The 15,307-nt window shown below is 32.9% G+C and overlaps 1 long non-coding RNA gene across 1 annotated transcript; it reads left to right on the plus strand.

The window, feature by feature from the left end:
* The first annotated feature begins 2,078 nt into the window (after positions 1-2,078).
* Positions 2,079-15,045, plus strand: LOC149788662 (uncharacterized). Its single transcript, XR_016424190.1, has 4 exons — positions 2,079-2,090; positions 4,565-4,791; positions 7,482-7,604; positions 10,117-15,045. It is a non-coding gene; the product is annotated as an uncharacterized LOC149788662 (long non-coding RNA).
* Positions 15,046-15,307: the final 262 nt, after the last annotated feature.

A 15,307-nucleotide genomic window follows, 5' to 3' on the forward strand; every position in this document is an offset into this window, starting at 1 on the left:
GCTGCCATTAAGTATAGCAAAAAAGCGAGAGGCTTATTATGATTTTGCACCTTTACTTTAACTTAACTGTACTGTATTTTGTTATTTTGTTTTCTTTTAAAAATTGTCACAAAAAATTGTTCTATATGTAGATTCTTTTTAAAGAATATTATGCAGACTAATAACTTGCACAACAGAAGCCATGAACACAGCTGCTTTCTTTTGTTACTGATATATTAATTTCATATGCGACCTGATGACCTAAAAGCACAACAGCTGCTCTTCTGTATGTGTATTCTTTCTTAGCGTTTTGTTGAAAATGGTGTAATATAGGTTAAGTGAACAGCGTTTTTGTTAAATCATAAGGTGTAAGTCGCAAGTTATTTCACTGTTATATTCTCATAAAACCAAAAGCACTCATTGAAAAATGAATCTGTGAAGTAATCAAAACAGCCTGTATCAAATTTTCATCTAGTGCATTATTTGTTTTGAGGAGTCTTAAAGAATATCTTTGATCTTCTGTTACTAATTAGCTGCTAATGTCTTGGTTGTACATTGCATCACATATATTTGTTTCATAGTGGCATTGCATCCATAAGTGTCAAATACTGTCCGAGCCCTATTGACGTCTATTCTGGAACTTGTAGCATCGTAGTTTTGATATAGTAGCTTCAATACACATGCACGTCTAAACATATTGTTACTGGCATGACTGTTATGCAGTCATACGTTTTCCAGGCATCATCATTTTTGGGGAGATGAGTAAGGCCAGTCTGCCTGTTATATTACCCGATTGCATTATTAATACAAGAATTTTGACGGACCCTGAATGCTATCGATGTGAAAAGTAATCAAAGTGGAGCAACACAGAGAGAACCACTTTGATCGTGAAATACACATGTGCATGTTTGATCATAGATGCTTTTTACAGACTTCCACATCATTAACTGTTGGTCGTGGTGTGGTTGGAATCAGTACAATTACAACCCTCATGCAGAATCAGAATTATTGTTGGGGCTATATCAATGGTAATCAGTGTTTCAAATGAAAAGAGGTGGTGATTAGTAGGCATGTATCACTCCATTGCAGAGCATTATGATGGAGAGAAAGTGGGGAGGGTAAGTTCACCATGATGGGTGTAGATATGAAGACTCACATGAGCAGCATTGTACATTTTTGAATATCAGAATTCATGCCATATGCAATGATATGACCAGTGTCAAATCTTGATAATGATAATCCTTCACCACCTTTTTTCTTTATAAGCAAATCTATTTCACTGTTGTCTCGACAGAATCTATCTTAAAGGATTATATGCAGAAAAAGTATTGTCATCAACTGATTTTCTTGGTCATTAAATGTCTGATGAGTGTTAAGAGTAGGAACACTGTTACATCAGACAAAATGTTATCTAAAATATCTGTGTTATCACTTATCAGTAAGTTTCGTGCTGTTTGAGTATAATTTATTTCATGACGCGTAAGTGTGGCATTTGTAATGTGTACTGCAGTCTTATTCTTTTGTTCTTTGTTTAAATGATCAACATTTCCAAGTTGTCTCGGATGTTTCGTACGAAATGGATCTTTCTGCCGTTATGAAGTTGCCATTTCATTTTAACCTTAAGTTTATCCTTCCTTTTACCTTATTTGACTTCTAATTCTTTTAGAGAAAGATAATTTTAAAAACATTTGACAAGTAAACAGATGGATTTCAAGATTTGTTTCAAAATATGAGAATTAGCAACTCCTATAAACACTGTAGAAAGTTATGCAAAATAATGTAGGATGATGAAACTAAAGTATACTGTCATAAAAAGAGAGAATAAAAGATAGCGCATTGATAAAAACTACTGTTGTTGCTGTACTATACAACACAAAGCCAAACCAAATCATTAAAGTATTTTAACCGTTATTAACTATACTTCTTTATCAATATGTACTGATGAAATAAAAATTGTAACTTTAATGTTAAGATAGTTGTATGGGTGACCTTTACACATGTAGAATTTCATCTTATTGAAATGAAGAACAAATGGGAATCTTAATGCAGACTAAGCTATAAGTTCATCAAATAATGTTCTGTGGAAGGAAGAACTACCATAGCTTTACAAGGTGAATCAGAATTTTACAAAATCTATATAAGTGTTCATGCTAAAATCAGGAAGTTGATGGAAATTACCTCTGAAGTAATAACAAAATGGTGATTTCTAAAGATATGCAAAGTCAAACGTCTGCTTAAATATTAAAACTGTTAGATTGTCTAAGTAAGCTTTAATATACGCATGCTTTTCTTTGGCAGGTGAATTAAACAAAATGTTTGAGATGCCATTTACTAAATAATAGCAACAGATCACATAATCTATATTTGTAGTTTGGACAGTTTAAATGATTCATATTGTTCATCACCTGTTAGTTCACTTTGCAGTACGTGATATTTTATTGTGGCCCTGCCTGCCTGTCAAGAATTGGTATTTTCAGTTCCTTCTCAACAACGACTGGATCAATTTTCAACCAAATGTGGTACATTTCACCCTGGAGGAAAGACATTTAAGTTTTAATGATTGCAATCTGCTATTAAATACAGTAATAATTATAAAAAAACAACTAACTTTTAAATGACTTCTTACAAACACTGAATCGAATTTGACCGTATTTGAAATAATGCATCCTGACATTAAGATCTCTTGAGTACTAATTTTATCTGCACTCAGATGTAACTGCTATTCTTTATATTATAGTAGTAAAATAAACTGGCTTAAATGTCTTTCAGCCTTTTCACGAGCAAATGTGGCTAACATTACTTAAAATAGAAAAATCTTCCAATGCATTCTCAGAAAATACCAAGCAGAACATGATGATTTTTTAAAAGAAAGATTTCTTACATTAAGGTATTTTACATTGATGGAACTGGTATTCATCAACTGTTGTTACTAAAACGTAAAGCTAAAGAATCTATGCAACTTTGATCTCAAAACACGCATTTCAGAATTTGACGATATTTGCTGAAGTCAATATGGGAATATAAGTTTCACAAAGACAAACATGAATATAGTTACATCAAGAAATAACCTGCTAAAAAGTTTTTTTACATTTGTTTGGTATTGAAAATTCACATGCTGTCTCAAAATACAACACGTAACAAGCACCTTGTTTTATTTGGCTCATCTTCTTTCTTTTTTGTAATAATACAGAAAAAAGTTAGTTGTCTAATTTCAGATCTTTCATTAAAAGAGTTATGATGTCTGACATTTAATATTGCCAATACTGCAGCCATCGTGAAATATTTGTATCACTACTACTCCTGAATGGATGGTTATGTCATCATGCTTTCCCTAAAAGACTTCTTATGATATTTAATTCGTCCTAAGGAAGATGGTGTGAGTCAGGTATCTAATATGGTGGCAATCTTGAGAATCTTGTTGTTGCTAATCTGCTAAATGAATGCTATGAACAACATGGGGTTTTCACTAAAAGACTTTATGATATCTAGCAGGACCTGTATAACACTGGTGCCAGTCTGACATACAGTCTGGCAGCCTAAATGTCTTGTCATCACACCTATGTTTGAACAGAAAGCCACACTGAGATTGGGTTTTCATCAGAAGTCTTCTTATGATGTCTAATAGGTCTTAAATGAAAATGGGGCCATCTGATATCCCATACAGCTGCCACAACAGCCATTTTTAAGACCATGATATTATCACTGTTGAATGGAAAGTATTGCTATATCCACTTCTCTCAATGATGGCTTTATCAACATGGTGTTTTACCAATAGACTTCTTATGATAGCTATTTGGTCCTAAATGAAAATGGTACCAGTCAACATTGACAACACTTAAGTCTTGTCAACCAAACCGTCTGAATAAATGACCATTATGACTTAGGGAGGTTGTGATCAAATGATGTCTGCTTTGTCCTAAATGAAACTTGTGCCAAGCTGACATTCAGTCTGTGGAACAAAAGCGCTTGTTATTGATGAAGAATATCAGTAATGGTTTCAATACTTGACATTTATAAGGATAAGGAAGAAATTGTATTGTCCCAAATTCCTGTAAATTCTTTTAACTCACTAGAACATCAGTCCCTTTGAGAAGCAATTGTTTTTCACTATGAAAGAATTATTGAAATCAATTAGTTGTCAGCAGCAAAGGCTGCCCTATAAATTTGTCAAGTTGCAAATTACCCATGATTTCCCAATCCCTTGTATACATTATGTGATTTTATTATGCTGTAAGAAATGTTTAATTTATTTCTATTTGGAGGCTGAAGTTGCAACCTCATCATGTTCAGTCTCTTCTCATTGTTCATAGACCTCTTATACACTAGGTAACAAATAATTCTATTCAAGGGATGTAATTATGTTACTTCAAGATGCACAGTACAGTATTGATTTAATAAAAGATGAAACCAGAAGAACGTTTGGGACTGGGACATAGGTTACAGGTGGGAAAAAAATGTAAACATAATCATTTCATGATCAAAACAATTTGTCAGTATGCAGAGGAATTTATTTGGTTTACAAATTCAATTCATTATTTATAAAAGGAGGAGGATGTAACATGTGGTTGTTTGGTTTCTGAAACAGGTGGATTCCAAGACGTGGCAGCTGGCCCACAAATCAGACTTGCTGACCTAGCAGCTATAATTCAGGCTAAGATGCATCCCAATGTCAGCGGTCCAGAAATTACTGGCCAGAACACCACCCAGCCCTGTGCCACCACCTCTGTACCATCTGCGTCAGACACTGCTGCAAGTATGTCTCCCCAACTGCAAAGTCCAAGCAGTCTACCACAGTCAATCAAGGTACAACAGGTAAAATTAACAAAGATTTTAAGTATTTTATAACATATGAAATACACATTAAATAAAGCAAGCCTTAAGGCAAATTTCAAGACAGGAAGTGTTAAAATGGTGATATACATTGGCTTTAATATGTAAAAAGTATTTTGCAACAAAATAATACAAATTTTTATGATTTGATTAAATCAAAATTGATGAAAGTTTAAATCTTTAGTCTGACAGGCTTCCAGATATTACTGGATATGGTTGAAGTATTGTACTGAGCTAAAATTGTATGCAGAGGGAAATTTAATACCATGGAAATTTAAACTTAATTCTTTAAAAGCTAAAAGAAAACCTATTTAACCGAATTTAAACATCCCATAAAGTTTTTATCGGTTTTGTAAACATACCACTGATCTACCATTAAGTATGGCTGCTGTAGCTAAAAAGCAGAAAACCTTAATTTGTTTTCCAAATGCTGCACATAATTTGATGAAATTTGACAGAAGGTAACCTCTAATTTGGATGTTTTCACACACACAATTTGACCAAGTTTTAGGGAAATCATTCTAGCAAGAAGGACTTTTACATTTATAGAATTTATGCCATTTGTCATTAAATATGGCTGCAATTCCTAACAGTGGAAGAAAGAACTATGAGTAGGGGTGAAACGATGGATTTATATACCGATGCAGTGATACTTTTGCCATACTGATACACATATTGATAAAGAGTTGGAGAATTTATGCCAGCTATTCTATACAGGTTACTTTAATATTCAGCAGTCATGAGCATTTATATTAATCATTTACTTTTTATTCTTGAAAGTTATAATTCATATGAGGCAGATGTTGCTAGCATAAGCACTCTTTTTTTGTTATTTAAAAAGAAAACTGGTTTGACAATCCCCACCCCTTTTACAAATAACGCACGGTGACATGGTTCACAATGTCCCTATCCACCTACGTCTTAGTACTAATATTAGTACCCTTACTCGTACCTCGTGGACAGGGTACTAACATGAGCATATACGTGTTAATGGAGCAAGCCTGGTGTGATTCACACCCGGCACTCTTTTAGCCTAATAATAACACTTTAAACATATTCCTTGCATATAATCCAATAAATTAAGTAGTCCTCTTATTTAATACCGGAAGTATCGAAAATTATTGTAGAAATAGTTGTAAAATCTCGTTTACCTTTTTTTGCCGATATTTTCGTTTAGATCGTCCGCCATATTATTTCAAAAAATGATTACTTCCGTTCTCAGCCTCGTTTGTTTGTGTGCCATATAAGGACATTGACGCCTTATTTGGAAATGTATACAAATCGTAAAAATTTGGCGCCGTTTGGGTCAGAAATTTTGCACATTAAAAGTAAATACGGTTTATCGGCAACTTTGAAATTCCACCAAGAAGCAGTTATTTGTCACTTGATTGATAACAATATAGTGTAGAATATCCAAATTATTGCCTGGCAAGCTTTATGTAGAAAAGCGGTCACGGCGAGAGTCCACGTTATCTGTCATGGCGGACAGGATAAGGTTAGAGTAACCATGCCAGTTTATTTTATCGTGTAAGGTCTTAATAAATTCAAAATAAGCCTTGCTTATTTCATTTTATGATTATACTTATGTAGTTGATTTCTACACTGTTTTTTTTCTGACTTTAGTGATGATTTGTTTTGCTCCGTTACATGATATGGGATCTGTTCGCAGCCTCAACCACAATAATTCAAGTTGAGGCTACGACATCGTAGCTACCTACGTATCTGATTTAATGCAATTATTTTATCCCAAATGCATGTTCAGCATAAAGGAGACCTTCCAAATGTGCCCCCCGTGTATAATAATCCCACATTTGCACATGTTCTAGATAGTTTCCTTGCAAGAAGAAATTTAATTATTTCTTCTTTTTTGAAAGTAATGTTTCCATGTTAAGTAAATATGTAAAATTGGTAGATTTTTTAAAGCATTTTTGATGTACAAAAGAAAATTCTTGGTGACTGGGATGAGTCATGCATATGATGAATGGACCACCTCAGACTGATGGAAAGACCTTCAAAGTGATATGTATATTGAAAATGCATTGTATCAAGACGTATGTATCATGAATCGTACAGATAAATAAAGTAGGACAGGCACTTCTAAGATCATCTGGTCTGATAGCCAGCATTTTGCTGCAACCCAGGTGTGCAACTCCACATTATTTTCATTTTATTGGGAAATTGTTATTTTGCTTTTATTGGACATCATCTTATTCAGAGCAGGTTCCACCACAGATTTAGATTATTAAAAATCTTGTTATAATGAAATACTCCGTAAGTTGCCATAGACTATACAGCAAGGCAGCGCATTACTTCTGAATCTCACTCAGTAGACACTTCATGTTTTTGATAAATGTAGCCACAATGTTTTGGATCTGATATAAAATCAGACCTTAAGCTACTCATCATAACACACAACTGTAAAAGCTACATGGAACCGATTCAGATATTATTTCAGGTATTATTTACGGGTGCGTTCAACCAGGGTGCATGCATCAAAATCTCTCTAGATTATGTATAGCACACACAACTTATTTTTTTGTAAAATTTATGTCACTGCTAGAGCAGATTTGTGACTGGTTTCAGTTGTCTGTTGTCAAAATACCTAATGTTCAGATAGCAGTTTATCATTAATGTCCAGCCATGCAAGCGTTTTGCTTTTAATTATTTTTCAGAATGTTGTCACTCTGGAATCGGCAATGTCACCATTAAAGGAAGGCACAATTACTGCGGGAACCTTTCCAATGATACTCAAGATGTTACTCAGATGGGAATTGACTTGAGAGAAGAGTATTAAGGTGAAGATTTTTGGGTTCCATCAACAATTGTGTGATATTTATTATCATATATAAGGCATAGTGTTAAAAGTCTGATAGGACTCACTGAACATTTAGCTTTGTCATTTTCTTTAGGGGCTTTTTAATGTTGTTTGGTTTTCTTTCTTCTTTTGCAGATGCATTTGTAACCAACCTTATCATTTTTAGACTGTAGTCATCTTATCATGTTAAGTGTACCATTTTGCTATTAACATATTCAATCTACACTTCTCCTTCAACAGCACACAACCATTTTCACGCTTTTTCCCATTTTTTCATATAATTAGTACTGTGTGTCCTTCAACGGCATGCACACTGTGGGGTCCCAAACACAGACTGAAGATTGAGCAAGTTACTGAGGCATCTTAAAAAAAATTAAGAATGGGATACTGTCCTGGCTGGATATTAACAAAGAGAAGATCGGGAGTGGGGGCTCTTAGATGGTTTAATACTTGCTGTAAAATCTGTCTGGGAATAATTGCCAATGGCAAGCATGTTCTAATGAAGTTTGCCTTTCTATATAAATGAAGATAATGACATTTTAAAAGAGTAAAACTAACTCCATGAAGATTCAGCACACATCATGTGTAGATCTGAAAACATCGTGTATTACATCACTGCTTGTTGCAAGTGACTGTATATATATATTCAGGTGTTATTGTTGAATCACAACAAAAACTTTCATGTTTTTAAAAACAGTACATTTAATTTGTGGAATAAATATAGCTAATGTCTTAAGTCAACATTTTATACTATAGGAAAAAAAAAATTAAGCCACGACTACATTGCAAGTAATATTGAAATTTCTGCTCATCCTTGAGCAAACATCAGAATTTTAAGATCACTAAAAGCTTTGGAATTTCCTACTCCATAATAAACTGTGAAAGGAAGATTTCCATGCATTAAGTACTCCTTTAACTTGCTTCTCATGCTTTCATTACATTTGCAAATTAGTAGGATAAACCACTGAGTAATACTTTAATCATGTGACGTGCATAATAATATTTATAACAGTGTGCAATTGTTCATTTGAAATTAATTGTTCTAAAACACTAGTGTTATGCAGATATAATTTGCATGACTTTTAAAACAAAAGAATTTATTCTACCCTTTTATTTGTTTTCATACAAGAGACATAACCTGATAATATAATGCAGGTCTAGTAGATTGACCTTTTTCAGAATTGTATACAAGAGGACATGTAGTAATTTTGATAAATACAATGAAAAAGAATTAAAACATAGAACTAAAAACAATGTTTACTTAATAACTTTATGTATAAACTTGAGTCATCTATATGATCAAATTGATCAATCTAAAATTGCTTGAAAGATTTAAATAAACTCAGTTCGCACCTAAGATGGAGTCTGTAAGGAAGTATTTTATTTTATCTTGTTAAGGATGAGCATATAAGCAGACTCTGTCTATGATAGAAAAACAACCAGTATGTCAATGCAAATAAATTGTCATCTCTCTGCTACTGAAAGGCCTTCTTCTGCAGGTTAAAAGGCCATCAAGTTGATACGCGTGTCAATAATGTATCGATTCCTAAGCTTAGAATTGTGAATCTTAATGATATGCAGTAGTCGTTTAACCCTTGCTGTGTACCTTGCAAATACTTCTGCAGCAGTCGAGTATTGTTTAACCTTTGCTGTGTACCTTGCAAATACTTCTACATGTTTACAATTATCCCCACAAAATGCGCTGAATGTTTATCAACAATGATATAAATATTAAAAGACATTGTTCTGTACAATGCTGAACTATCTGTTGGTGAATTGCTACAATAGATTAGTGACAGCTGAGTTATAGATATTTGTCAGCAAAACCACTAATGGCAATAGTGGATTAATGTTACATTGAATCCCTTCATAAATAGTAGATTCATGTTACACTGAATCCCTTCATAAATAGTGAATTAATGTTACATTGAATCCCTTAATAAATAGTGAATCAATGTTACATTGAATCCCTTCATATATAGTGGATTAATGTTACATTGAATCCCTTTATAAATAGTGGATTAATGTTCTGTACAATGTTGAACTATCTGTTGAGTTGGTGAATTGTGCAATGCAATAGTGACAGCTGGGTTATATATATTTGTCAGTAAAACCACTAATGGCAATAGTGGATTAATGTTATATTGAATCTCTTCATATATAAGTGGATTAATGTTACATTGAATCCCTTCATATATAGTGGATTAATGTTATATTGAATCCCTTCATATATAGTGGATTAATGTTATATTGAATCCCTTCATTTATAGTGGATTAATGTTATATTGAATCCCTTCATAAACAGTGAATTAATGTTACATTGAATCGCTTCATAAATAGTGGATCAATGTTACATTGAATCCCTTTATAAAGAGTGTATTAATGTTACATTAAATCCCTTCATAAATAGTGGATTAATGTTACATTGAATCCCTTCATATATAGTGGATTAATGTTATATTGAATCTCTTTGTTTCTTTATTATTTTCCAGGACGATTTCACTGCTGAATTTCCAGTGTCTATTCATGCCATGGATCCTGAAGATATGCCCTTGGAAATAAAACTGGGAAATCCCAAGAGCTTATAGAATAATACAGGGCACTCATATCCAATTTCTATCAAAATTTGTGATGAAAGAAAGAAATATTTGTATAAAAAAGTACATTATTATATAGTTTACATTATCCCTTATTTTTTAAGCATTTCATCCACTAGCTTTATCTGAAACTTTGAAGTTTGCTCTTTATTGATTTTGTTTTGCATTTAAACATGGTTCCCATGCTTTTCTAAATATAAATTTCCAGGCCTTTTCTATGTTATTTCCAGGATGAAATTAATTTTTTCAAGGTTAAAATATGAACATTACTGAATGGCATTAAATAACTTTTTGGATTATAAAACATGCATTTTCCTACTCAAGACTCTCGAAAACATGTATGTCAGAAAACATGATCATGTACAAAACTACAAAATGAGTCACACGAAACAAATCAGACTATATTCCTATAAATTGGCATCTAAAGCCATTTCAATGTAATGAATACAAATCCTAACTTTACTTTGCTGACATACATTATGTTGCTATGTGGAAACGACATAACGAGCATAAACCATTTTCTTTATTTTCAAACCTTTAATTCTAAACAATTCTAGAGCAATATATGTGCATGTTATACAAAGCAAACATTTTCTATCACAGTATGGAAAAAACACAATAAATGCAAAATATTATAATCTTATCTTGTAACGAACAAAGTTTAACCCTGAATTGTAATGTGTGCCAATAAAATCTCAAACAAGATTTTTCTACCCTCCGAAACTCCTTAAGACGATTTGGTTCATATTCTGTCATTTAAAGATATTTACAAAGAGGACTGATTTAAATTTTGAAAAAAGACATTCAAAATTACATATTGTTGTTTAACAAAGGACTTGTCTTCTTGTAGTTCAATAAACCAGTCCCAAAACCTGTATTGATACATGGGCTCTTATTGTGTCTTCATATATAATAAAAGGGATGACAAATTCCCATTTCTTTGCTTTCTATTTAAGATCTGAAAACAATACTTCAGGCTACATGTCACTGTGTAATAGTTTTGCAAGTATTATATTGGTTGTCTCTAATCTGCTGATAGACTAGACGAAACTCGGCAAAGGTAAAACCTGACCCAGTACTCGCCATTTGCATTAATAGTCAAATGACTTCACAACTCTCAAAAAATGACATCAAAAGTCCAATTGAATAGTCACGTGATATCAACAGCAAACTCCTTTTCAATGTCGTTATACAAAATTTCAGTTATATTAAATGAAAGTCTGATACCTTTTGTTAAAACCAGAAAGACCGTGTAATTCTCAACATATTTATTTTGAGAACAACTACAAGAAACTTTGCCGGTCTCATTTATCAAGCAGAAGAGTCTGGTTCCCTTTTTCATATGCTCCCTGTGTGAAAGAGCACATGTCAGCATTGTAGTTACGTGATACAACAAAACACCGGAAGATGGTCTTGGAAAAAATATAGAGAATTTCGTGCTCTTTCATTTTTATATTTTTATTAAAACCAGTATACGACTTTCATTTAATGTTTTTTCTACAATATTTGAAAATGACTGTTGCAAGATTATGTGTGCTCGTGCGACTAGCAATCGAAACGCTAGTACCAGCTCAAATTTCATCAGCGCATTAGTTTTATCGTCTTTTAGCAGATCAAAGACATAACGATTTTTAATACTCGCAATTTCTGAGAAAATAAATAATTTTCACATCAATTTTATGCAGTTGTAACTCGATTTAACAACATTGAAGTTTGCTAGCCAATCCTCTAAGCGGTTACGATTTAATGCCACCATGTTCTCCTTTTGTGACGCTAGACTGGTTTTCATACCTTCCATACAAAAGAAAAGATCTGGATATCGAACTGTGTGTGAAACAGAAAGTCTACTATACGAATCTAATCTACTGAGCATTTGGATTGTCTCAACAAATATATTTTCGGCAAGCACCCAAATGATCCATACTGCAACCTACTAATATTCTGGTTAGAACTCGATAAATGTAACACACGATCAGTTCAGTTACGACTAAGTTACCTTACTGTTTCGGACATCAAGTAGTGGAGGAAATTTCCCAAGTTTTTCCCGACTCTCGTCAATGTTTGCAAAATTCAAGGACTTTTCACGGTCAGGCAAAAATTATCATTTCTCCCGACTTTTTCCCGATTTCTTAGTAGCGTGGGAACCTTGTTTAAATTATCATTTTTGAATTAGCTTTATTGAATGATATTTTGTTCATACAAAATTGATGTATAATTAGGAGGTTATTGGCTCATGCAATATTAAATCGTTTGCATCATATATTAAACGAAAGAAATTCTATACATGTATGAAGTTGGTAAGCAATGAATGCATATAATCATTTTATCTTTCATTTTATCTAGAATGTATACGCTGTAATGTTCAGTCTAGTTTTCTTTAATTTAATAAAAGCAGTATTATACCCCTGTAGTCAAAGATTCTGACTTTCCTTACCGTTCGAACCCGATAACCGCTCATACCCCAGTATGTACAACCATTGTGCATTGCAATGGATTGACACTTCCCTAATTTCCCAAGGGAGGGTAAAATGCACTTGGTATTCCTTTCTGTCGATTTTAAATTGGTCATGGTGAAGTCGTCACTTCATGATCAATATAAAATGCTTGTACAGTAAATAGTGGGCAGCGCAAGGAAATAATACGGTTGAAAATTCTATCATGTTAAGTAGGAGATTAAAACTTTTTATAACAGGTCAAGTCATGTCTCTGAATTATATTTGTGTATACATTCATATAAATAGACAAGCCACCAATTCAAGGATCCACATGTGTGCACCTACTCATTAATATAAGTTTGTTAGTGATTTGATTATGTTTAAATTAAGTTTTGCTTGCCACAAGATTCTCAATGAAAACTGATAAAATTGTTATCACAAATCATTATATTCTATTAATTTATGTGCTGAAATGGTGAGCTTACACATTTATATTATTGCAACCACTAATATATCTTGGTCACTATGACTAATAAAAATTGATCAGTATCAATTAACAAGGTTGAACAACTTGCATTTGGATCATAATGATATAAACATCTGTGAAGAAGATATGCAATCTTAAATGCAGTGCACAGGTTCCTCAGAAACAGGAAGTTTCTACTGGGAAGGAGCAAAGTGATAATTGCTGCATCAAAAAAAAATGAAAGAGTGATGCATTTTATTTAATGATGTCATCTGTTTTAAATGTTATATAATAATGAAGAACATGTGAAACCTATTTCATTTGACAGAAACACTCCAAATATCAACCCGTCAGAGGGATATGCAGCCTGTTCGTACAATCAAGGAAACTGTCTGCATAAAAAGATAAAAACCTTAAGACCACTTTTCTTAATTTACTGTTTGCAAATATGATCACCTCTGACTCCATATGGCTTAGCTGCTCTAAATTTGAAGCATATATCTGGTTCTGTAACAAAGGACACACTAAAGCATTCATCTTCCAACCAGATGTTCTTGTTCTGTTTAAAAGAAATTAATTATATCCATGATAAAGGTAATTTAACAAAACATTATCTCGAGGTAAGGCAATAATATCAATCACTTAAATTTATGCCATTCAATTACCCCTCAGTACTTCACACCACACTATAATACATATATTAGGACAGAATTTTTAAGTAAAAGTATTAAGATTGAATTTTTCTCTAAAGTGTATTAAAATAAATTTTTCATGAAATTATATTGAAAGTAATTTTCCACTAAAATATATTGAGATTAATTTTATCTATTTGTGTAATACAACTGTATGCTATTTTATAAAGATCGCACCTTATGAGCAGGTGCAGAACGCCATAAAATACATTTCACTTATATCTAAAGGTCAGCAATTTAGATTTGTTGGGAAGCTGCTGAATAGGCAAATTATTAAATCAATAATGGATGAGTTAAGCGAGATGATTCACACAGTTTCTGTGGGAAAGATCGAGAGCCTCGGTTTGATCAGAAATGAGCGAAAACAAAGCAGTGTATTAATAGAGAAGCAGACTAGAATTAGTTCATTCCTCGAGTCAGAACAGCTCCGTCTTTTCCTTATACGTATGAATCATCTGTGTTTGCAAATTTTAAGGAATGGGCACTTTTTAATATTTGAGATTTTAATGGTAAAGTTCATATTTTTCCAACATTTATGTGAGTTCTTTCTATATATTTATTATAATATAATGGTATGTTTAATTGTATTTGTGGTATGTAGTATTGGAAAAGATGAATTCACTACCAACTTCATGTTTAGATTTAATTTGGAAGTAAGGGATTCTTTAAGTAATAATGAGTAATGTTAAGTATCCTATTCCAAATTAGTATCATATTATAAATTTAGTAAAATACATGTCTTCAAAATGATTGTTTCATTAATTGCAATTATTCATTCTACTCATTGGCTATCAAAACGTGAATCGAGATTTACATTCTAAAAGGTAGAAATTATTCAAATAAATGAAGTTGGTAAGCTCAAAGGAAAAGTGAAATCCTATATCTATTTCGTGTATTTTAAATATAACGGCTTTCTTGATGTATCTCTAGAACAGTGCTCTCCATCTTTTTTGACATCATGGGCCACTAAAAAATTTTTCTTGAACGCGAGGGGCACAGTAGAAAACCTAAAAGTAACGACTATAAAAACTATTCACAATTGTTTGCCAGCTTAAGAAGATATACTATGAAAGTAGGCCATTGATTTTTTCTTTTACATGAATGCAAACAAATTGCTCGAGCTCTGGCGGGCCATTTAAAATCAGCCTGTGGGCCGCAGGTTGGATCGCACTACTCTAGAAAGTCGTATTATATGTCTATCTATTAGTTAAATAAAATGATTGTTCCTCGAGTCAGAACAGCTCTGTCTTTTCCTTACAGCAATTCCATACCTCTTTCCCCAAGATGCAGCCGTATCTACACCATTATGGGTGACACCCTCTCTCTCTCTCTCTCTCTCTCTCTCTCACCATGGGCAAAGAAATAACTTATGAGTAATCCCTTCTCATATCATGAAATGAGAAGGTTATGATAAAAACCTTATCATAACACATATAACATCCCTTGATATGTCTCTTGCAGTTTATAGGAAAGGTATGAGGTTAGTAGAGGTC

The sequence above is a fragment of the Sinohyriopsis cumingii genome, chromosome 11 (assembly GCF_028554795.1).
Source record: "Sinohyriopsis cumingii isolate HCF-2022 chromosome 11, ASM2855479v2, whole genome shotgun sequence".
Taxonomy (NCBI): Eukaryota; Metazoa; Mollusca; class Bivalvia; order Unionida; family Unionidae; genus Sinohyriopsis; species Sinohyriopsis cumingii.